General features: G+C 53.7%; 1 long non-coding RNA gene across 1 annotated transcript; it reads right to left on the bottom strand.

The window, feature by feature from the left end:
• Positions 1-3,237: 3,237 nt before the first annotated feature.
• On the bottom strand, positions 3,238-7,120 carry LOC123590849. Its single transcript, XR_006709004.1, has 2 exons — positions 6,126-7,120; positions 3,238-3,405 (listed from the first exon to the last, which is right to left on the bottom strand). It is a non-coding gene; the product is annotated as an uncharacterized LOC123590849 (long non-coding RNA).
• Between the last annotated feature and the right edge of the window lie 1,978 nt (positions 7,121-9,098).

Genomic DNA, 9,098 nt, shown 5'->3' with positions numbered 1-9,098 from the left:
CTATCCTCAGAGCTACCCTGGGAGGCTGGGCAAGGCCAGAGGCCTCCTTTAGCAAAGGGGAAAACCAAGCTGGAAGGGGAAAAGTGACTTGTGCAGTGGCTGGAATCCAGGGAGCTTCTGTCCTCTAGCGCACGTGAGGTGAGGCGAACCTACTTTGCCCAACACAGCCCAGCCTAGAGTCAGTGGTCTAAGACACCCCTGCAGCCCACAGTGACTAGCCAGGACAGGCCCATAGAATATCCATTTCTTGGCTGTTCACTTCAGTGCCACACAGACTCTGGACCCAAGGAGTCTCAGTTTGAAACCTGCCTATGGTATTTCTTAGCTGTGTGATCTTGGGCAAGTCACTTCACCTCTCTGTGCCTTATTTCCTCCCCTGAAAAATGTGGATAATAATATGATGCAATTCTAGTTGTGCGAAATATTGCTTTGAGAGACTGCCTGAAAAGCACTGGGCACAAGGCTGGATGCTTAGTGAGTACTCAACTGACAGCAGATATTATTATTATTATTATTATTATTATCATCATTATTATTATTCCTAAGCAAACGGTCACTGAATCTTCACCTTGAAGCTGGGCCTGAAAGGTTGGCCTCTTCAGACAGCGTCTGGGCAGGGCCACCAGGAGCTGGGGGACAGCTAGCTCAGCTGGTCTGGGAGGAAGAATTGTAGAGAAAACCTTCTGGCTGGACCGGGGTGGGTGTGTGGAGGGAGGCCAGAATCAGCTCAGGAACCCCCAAAACCTCAGCAGCCCCTTTGTCTTCTGTCATCACTACCACCACCACCACCACCCTCATCTCCCCAGGGGGTCACTTGAGTGAAAAGAGTAAGAGCCAGGTGGCCAGGCAGATGGCTTGTCACCAGTCCTCAGCCAAGAAAGAGAGCCTGTGCCCCCCTTCCCATACGCACACCCCAGTGTGCCGGCAGAAAGTCTGCCAGGGCTGGGCTCCAATGCCTTTTACCGTGGGATCTTAGCCAAGTCACTTCATTTCTCTGAACCTCAATTTTCTCCTCTGTGAAATGGGCATAAAGATATCCTCCAGGGCTGCTGTGAAGATGTAATGGATAGATGAATAAAGTATCTGGTGGCCTACTTTGGCACAGTACGTGCTTAATCGTTGTATCTCTTGGGAAGGGAAAGAGCCAGGCTGACTCTCTGGGTCTGGGCAGGCTAGGGGCAGTCCTCTCCAACTTCACCCCGGGCTCCTCACCCACGGGAAGTCTACAGCCTCCTTGACTGCGCTGACAGGATTGAGAGTGGGGACCGGGGGTGGGGGGGTCTGAATGCAAATGCATGCAAATCAGGCAGCATAGGTGCTCTTGGGGAGCAATGAAGAGAGAAGGTTCAGCTACCAGGTGCTTGGGGGCTGGAACAGAAGCGGGTACCCTGGTACTGACTGAGCAGGTGCTCCAGGCCCTGAGGGCCCCTCTTGGCAGGGAGATGATAGCCCCTGGTTCCCTGGAATCCCTGATTCTCCTCTGCCAAGGTGAGAGGCAGCCCGTCATCACCCAGGGGGTCCTAGGTGGGGACACATACAGACATACACTCACTCACTTAAACACACGCATAGACAAACACATACATCTGGGGACTCTGACACTCGCACTCTCTCTCTCTCTCATACACATACATACACACCCACTCTTCAGGTCACAGGGCTCATGGCAGGGGAGGCCCTAGAGACTTTCCCTGTTTGATGCAGCAGGAGGGTGAGGCCCCAGGGGCGGCTGGTTTCCTGTCCACCTGCCTTTTCCCCAGATGCACACACCACCCACTCACGCATCATTGGGGAGGCCCCCTCAGAAAGCCCCTCAGCCTCATTGTGTTAGAGCAGCCCACCTCGGCTCCCTGCCACAGGGTTTCAGTCCTAGGTCCCATCTTGTCCCTGCTGACAGATGAGGAAGCTGGGGGCAGCCAGCCCTCCCTCTTTTCCTCCCAGCCTTCTGTGGACACCCCTGGACCACATCCGACAGTAGCCAGCCACTGGAGGACGGGCAGGGCGGGGGCCGAGTCAGCTGGTGCCCGACAGCACCGCCTGGCACGCCTGGCACGCCTGGCACAGGAGGCCCAGAGGCTTTGCTGAGAGAATAAATCTGGAGGCTGGACCCCAGGTCACAGCCCGGAGATGTGTCTGCAGCGCCACCTGGTGGTGACACCACACTCCAGCCGACACCCGGCCCTGCTGGGCCAGCCCTGTTCCTGTCCCCTATCCCCTGTAGGTTTGGCAGACGTTCAGTGAGCAGCTGCCGTGTGCCAAGGACTGGGCAGGCCGGGCACAAGAATGAGACCAGGCCCAGAAGATCTGGGGGACGGCACTCCAACACACAGGACAGCAAGTGCACTATCTCTGAGATGGGAAGGAGCTGGGCATGACCCAGGAGGAGCCCAAGGGCAAAGTGGCTGGAGCCTGGTGCCGGAGCTGGAGGGGGAGGAAAGAAAGAGTCACAGGCAGGTGTCACAGAGATCTTCAGGCTGTGGTGAGGAGTTGGGATTTGTTTCTGAGTGTGATGGGAGCCGTGGGATATGGTTGAAAGGTGCCATGAGAGGGACAAACTGGGCAGCGAAAAAAGAGGAAGTTGGGGGGAGGGAGTGCTGCCACCATCCAGGTAGGACACAGAAGCAGCTCAGACACCAGGGGTGGCAGTGGGGATAGTACGGAGCCACTGGATTCTAGAGCTGATAGGACTTGTGGATGGATTGGATGGGGCTGTGAGATAAAGCAGGGAATTAGGTTTTGGTCTAAGCACCTGGGGAACAGTGGGCCCTTTACTTTGAAGGGAAGACATAGGAGGAGCAGGTTTGGGGGAGACCAGGAGCCTCTGGGCAGGCTAAGGGGAAATGTCTGTGAGACGACCACATGGAGGTGCCAGATTAGTGTGTGGAGCTTAGGGGAGAGGATGTGGGTGGAGGTACACAGGGCAGGTTGCTGGGGTATAGGTGATCTGTATGGCTGCTTGCTCTGTGTTACTCTATTCTAAGGATTTCATGTCTAGTTTTTTAAGTTTATTTATTTTGAGAGAGGGAAGGAGTGAATGTGTGCACATTAGCAGGGAAGGGGCAGAGAGGGAGGGAGGGAGGGAGGGAGAGAGAGAGAGAGAGAGAGAGAGAGAGAGAATCCCAAGCAATCTCTGTGCTGTCAGAGCCCGACTTGGGGCTTGAACTCACAAATCTGTGAGATCATGACCTGAGCTGAAATCAAGAGTCAGACACTTAAGCTACGGAAGTAACCAGGCTCTTCAGATTTCATGTGTTTTAATTAATTGGAGCCTCACCTCAAGTCTGAGGGCAGGACTGGGTCTGACTGGAGGCCTGCCGAAGAAGGTGTGGAATCATGCAGGAGGGGCAACTTGTCCCCAGGGGTGTTGGTGAAGACTTCCTGGTGGAGGTGACTGCTGACTGGGACCTGGAGGGATGAGTAGGAATTTGTGAGGCAGAGAAAAGGCAGAAGGGAAGGCTGGGCTTGCCCAAGTATGGACAAAGGCCTGGTGATGCTATATTGCAGAATCTGAACATCAGTGCTGAGACCCACAGTTCCAGTATCCTTGGGCACATGGAGAAACTGACACCCAGAGCAAGGAGGGCCTCAGTGAGTAACTGGTAGGCTGGGCACTGGCTCCTGGCCCAGGACTCCAGTCCCAGCTTTGGGTGCTTCCACTTGCTCTGGTCACACTCCTGAGGCTTGCACTTGGGGCCTCAGCAAAGTTCTAGGATAGGATTTCAAGGTGATTTGAGTTCAGTCCAGCAGCTTCTCAGAGTAACAGGCTTGGGGGTATAGCCCAGCCTGCCGCAGATGTGGTTAAAGCAGTTGTGGACTCAGGCTCAGGAGGACAGCCATGCTCTTTAGCCCTGAGTGGCCTGGCCCTGCTGATTTCCAGCCTTATCTCCTGCCTCTACCTACCTGTCTCTGCCCTCCAGACAGCTTTTCTAATGGTGGACTAGCCCGCGTTGGCAAGTCTATGGGGAAGTGATTTGTGTGTGAGGTGGGGGTAAGGGTGGAATGAGGCATCTGTCATATTCTGGGTCCCAAATGTGTTGGGATGGGACACTGTCCTATGTCCCATCCCTTGCAATTTACAAGGGGCTTCTATCCAGCACCTCATAGGATCCTCGTGGCAACCCCGATAGGTGGGCAGGACAGGGGATTCTGATCCCATGGCACTGATGAAGAAGGGGCTCAGAGAGGGATGTGGCTTGCAGGAGGGCACACAGCAAGCTGGAGATGGACCTGGGATGAGGCTGGTTCCATGTGAGCCCAGGTTTTTGTGAGCACCTTGTGGTTGGGTACGAGCAGGGACAGCCAGTGCCCTCCTGAGGGAAGGGTCGCCCAGCTTCGATGTGATCTCAGGGAGATAGGAAACATGGAGATACAAGATCCCTTAGCCCAAATCTCATTTTGTTCTGTGGCCTTGGGTAGCTCCTCTCTCTCTCTGGGTCCCTCGCCCATCCATTCAAGGAGGGCCTGGACAGGATAACTTCTTAAGGTCCTTGTGGTCCAGAGCCTCTGGCCCTGGCACCGAGGAGGAGAGGACATGCTGTAAGGGAAGGAGAAGGAAATACATTGGTCTGGGGTGGGGGCGGGGGGTGAGGACCAAGGAAGAGGTTGGGAGGAGGGTGGGGAGGAGAAGCAGAATCGCCTCAGGGAAGTCACTTCCCCTCTCCAAACCTGTTTCCACATTTGTCCAATGGGGGACACTGTGAAGGTCCTGGCCCAGCGTGTGGGACAAACATTAGTCTTTCCTCCCCCTCGCCAGCAGCTGGGCCTGGCCTCCCTACTGCTGGCCAGGATGGCTTGGACAGTCCATGGGAAGATGTCAGACCAGGCCTTGGTCTGGCTGCTTTGGCTGGCTGACTTCCGCCGGCCCGAGGGAGGTGGCGGGTGGGGGTGTGCTTTGCACGCGGACAGGCCGAGGCAGCACAGCACCTTGGCCAGGAGATGGCTGGGACGGAGGAAGAGCTTGGGCTCAGGAACCACCTGGTCTGGGTTAGAATCTCGCTCTGATACTTAGTAGCTATGAGATCTTGCGCAAGTCACATAGGACTTGGCTGAGCCTCAGTGCGTCCTCCTCTGTAAAACGATGCACATCCTGGGTGGTGTGAGGCTGAGATGACAGGAGAGCATGAGGGATGGTGTCCCTGGCTTAGGCTCAGAGAACTGGCTGAGATTCCTCCTTCCTCTGCTTTCTCTGCAGCCCACATGGCACCAGCTAGAGTCAGCCTGGAACCCAGGCCGAAAAGGATGCCCCCTACCCAGCTTGGAGACACTTGCAGCCTCAGAGCCGGTGGCTCACGATAAGAGGCCCTTGCTCCACCATGTCCAGGCATCAGCCTGTGAGGCTGGGAGGGTTTGCTGAAGTAAGAAGCTGATGAGAGCACAGGAAGGGCTGGCTGGGGGCCAGGGGCTGGGGGCACCCACCTTCTAACCTGTTTCTGACTTCCTTTACTGTTCACCCCTACCTCTGGCTGGCAGCTTTCCCGGATTAGCAGCTGACGTCAGGAGCTGCCAGCGGGGCTGGCCTGGCATAGCCTTGGGAGATGTACCAGGGCTGTCTGGTAGTTGGGTACAGTTAAGGAAGGGGGTGTGTGTCCAGCTTTGGAAGTTTGTCCTCCGGTGAGGTGGGAGGGAGAAATGCATGGTGTTAGGCACTCACACATTCTCTGTGTAGCACATTCACCTTGTGCAGACAGAGAAATCACCTGGAGAGGTGGAATAACTCACCCCAGGCCACACAGCTGGTCTGAGCCTGGCTGCATCCTACACTGACCAGCTGCTAGGCCTGGTCCGTGTCGCACCTTCTATACCATTGCTACAGTGGCGTCAGCACTTCCCAGGTGCCTGTGAAGCTGGTGTCCCACTCTACAGATAAAAAAAAAAACCAGAAGCCCAGTGCTTGTCAGGCTGTCAGCATGCAGAGCCCACTTTGGATCCTCTGCCCCCCTCTCTCTGCCTCTCCCCCACTTGTGCTCTCTCAAAAAGAAAAAAGAAAAAAAGAAAAAGAAAGAAGGCAAACAAAACAAAACAACAGAAGCCCAGACAGGGGCAGTGACTTGCCCAAGATCACACCCTGAATTGGTGATGGAGGCAAGGTTTGAGCCCAGGACTAACTCCAAAGCCTGTGTTCTTACCTGCCACGTGCTCGGCAGAGATCTTGTAGCTTTGCCATATTTTGAGCCCGAATCCCCTATGCTCCCAAGGCTGCACAAACCTCTGCTTTGGGTGGGAGCATCCGTATGAGAGCACAGAGTAGTGGGTTAGGGCAGGTCACCTTCAGGGAGAAACAGATTTCAGGGAAGGACCCTATAGGCCCGGTTTAGTCACATGTTTACTCGTTGACCAATGAACTGTGTCCAGGGCTGGGTCAGTAACCATGTAGCAGCCCCCTGAAGACCCCAAGGTGGCTCAGGCGGTGGGGAAAGGCCAACACAATGCCTTTGCCTGAGGATTCTGCCGCTGGGCCCGAGCTTCGGTTTAAGTTACATCTGCTTTCCCAGGCTTCTTGGTGTCCCATTCCCAACCTCAGTGACAATTGGGTGGGAGCGTCAAGGTTCCACTCACCTTGGGTCTTCTCCTAACTGGTCTCTTTGTGCCTCACCCCTCTAGACAGCAGGACGGCCGTGTCTGCCCAGGAAACAGGTATACAGACAGAGGTCAGAAGCCACCCACAGGACTCAGCTGTGCCCAACTTGTGAGTCTTAAGGGCAAGTCACATCCATTCACCCTTCTGGTCTCAGCTTAAATGCTGCCTGCAGACAGGTCTTCCCTGACCCCTTCCAGTAGGACTGGTCTCTCTCATAGTTCCCCAGTCTTTACAGCCACATCACTTTACAGCCACAATCCATCATTCCCTATTTTCGTCTGTGGAATGTTTATCTTTCCTAGCAGACTGTGAGGGCAGGAGGCGGAGCTGACACAGCATAGACACTTAATAGATATTTGTTGGATGAAGTTTCTCTAAATTTTGGTTTCCCCTTCTGTACAATGGGGTGAACATTCCTCCCACCCCCAGTGAAGTTCAGACAAGATAGTATCTCAAAACACCAAGCCCTGGCTGAGGCTATAGAAGTGGGGCACCTGGGTGGCTCAGTTGGTTGAGTGTCCAACTTCAGCTCAGGTCATGATCTCACAGTTCATGAGTTCGAGCCCCACGTTGAGCTCTGTGCTGATAGCTCAGAGCCTGGAGCCTGCTTTGGATTCTGTGTCTCCCTCTCTCTCTGCCCCTCCCCTGGCTCACACTCTGTCTCTCTCAAAAATAAACATTTAAGGGGCGCCTGGGTGGCGCAGTCGGTTAAGTGTCCGACTTCAGCCAGGTCACGATCTTGCGGTCCGTGAGTTCGAGCCCCGCGTCGGGCTCTGGGCTGATGGCTCAGAGCCTGGAGCCTGTTTCTGATTCTGTGTCTCCCTCTCTCTCTGCCCCTCCCCCGTTCATGCTCTCTCTCTCTCTGTCCCAAAAATGAATAAACGTTGAAAAAAATAAAAATAAAAAAATAAAGAATGCTACAACTTAAAAAAAATAATAAAATAAAAAAATAAAATAAAAAAATAAACATTTTAAAAAATGTTTAAAAGAAGATACTAGAAGATACTCAAGATATTGGGAGCTGGCATGAGCAGGAGGCTGGGCTGTAAGGCCTTTGTAAGCTGTGCGGAGGCAGGAAGACCCATGGGTGCAGTTGGTTAAAAGACAGGATATATGGTACTGCCCTGACCCCAGGGCCAACAACAGTCTGCCTCCCTTTACTGTTCAGGGAATTTGAACTTGAAAATTTGAAACCCACTCTGGGTTTGAATTTCAGCTCCACTGCTATTATTTGGGGCATATCACTTTGCTTTTCTATTTGTAAAATGGCCATTTTTAAAAGTCCACCTTGCCGTCTCCAAACTCTAAATGCAGACTTTTCCCCCTCAGAAACAAATTAGGGCTGGTTCCTGGTCCCTCAAGACACAGCGACCCTCAGCACTTCTACCATGCAGCACGGGGAGGCAGAGGGCAGAACAGTCTTGGTTTTATTTTTATTTATTTATTTATTTATTTTCAATATTTATTTATTTTGGGGACAGAGAGAGACAGAGCATGAACGGGGGAGGGGCAGAGAGAGGGAGACACAGAATCGGAAACAGGCTCCAGGCTCTGAGCCATCAGCCCAGAGCCCGACGCGGGGCTCGAACTCACGGACCGCGAGACCGTGACCTGGCTGAAGTCGGACGCTTAACCGACTGCGCCACCCAGGCGCCCCAACGGTCTTGGTTTTAAACAGGCAGCTGCAGGCCTCCTGGGGGAAGCAGGCGCCACCAGCTCTGCGCACATAGGGGGCCGAGGGAGAAGGGCGAGGACAGGGCGGAGATGCAGGAGGAGGATGGGAAGTTGCAGCAGGCTCTGAGTCGGATGGTGCACCCTATTCTGCCCCCGCCCCCGATGAAGGCCCCCAGGGACCCCAGGCCAGCCCTGAGCAGGGGATGTGGACCTGGGGACACCAATGCTGAGCAAATCAGTAGTGACAAGGGTCCCAAGTGGCTGCACCCTTGTGTTCACTTTTTCTTTCTTTTCTAAGTATACTTCACACCCAGCATGGAGCACAGTGCTCAGTGACCCTGACCCTAAGATCATGACCTGAGTTGAGATCACAAGTTGGACACTTAACCAACTGAGCCACCCAGATGCCCCTATAAACTTACCTTTTAATTGTGATGATCTGATGGCCACAGACAGAATATTCAGCAAGAGGAGAAAAGGAAAGGGGCGCCTGGGTGGAGTTCGAGCCCCGCGTCAGGCTCTGGGCTGATGGCTCAGAGCCTGGAGCCTGTTTCTGATTCTGTGTCTCCCTCTCTCTCTGCCCCTCCCCCGTTCATGCTCTGTCTCTCTCTGTCCCAAAAATAAACGTTGAAAAAAAAAATAAAATAAAATAAAAAAAGGGGAGAAAAGGAAACCCCCCCCAGAGTCCCACCATCAGGACCCAACTCTCAGTCTTTATGCTTTTTTCCTTTTTACTGAGCTGCTGCCCACTGCTCCCTGAGCAGTCTTCCTGAGCAGTTCCCTGTCTTTCTAGTATGTGTACGGCACTTTTACTTGTTCAAACTGCTTCTTATCTGGTATTTGTTGT

This window comes from Leopardus geoffroyi, chromosome B4, assembly GCF_018350155.1.
Source record: "Leopardus geoffroyi isolate Oge1 chromosome B4, O.geoffroyi_Oge1_pat1.0, whole genome shotgun sequence".
In the NCBI taxonomy this organism is placed as follows: Eukaryota; Metazoa; Chordata; class Mammalia; order Carnivora; family Felidae; genus Leopardus; species Leopardus geoffroyi.
The sequence above is the reverse complement of the archived record's forward strand: the minus strand, read 5'-3'. Positions and strand labels throughout refer to the sequence as shown.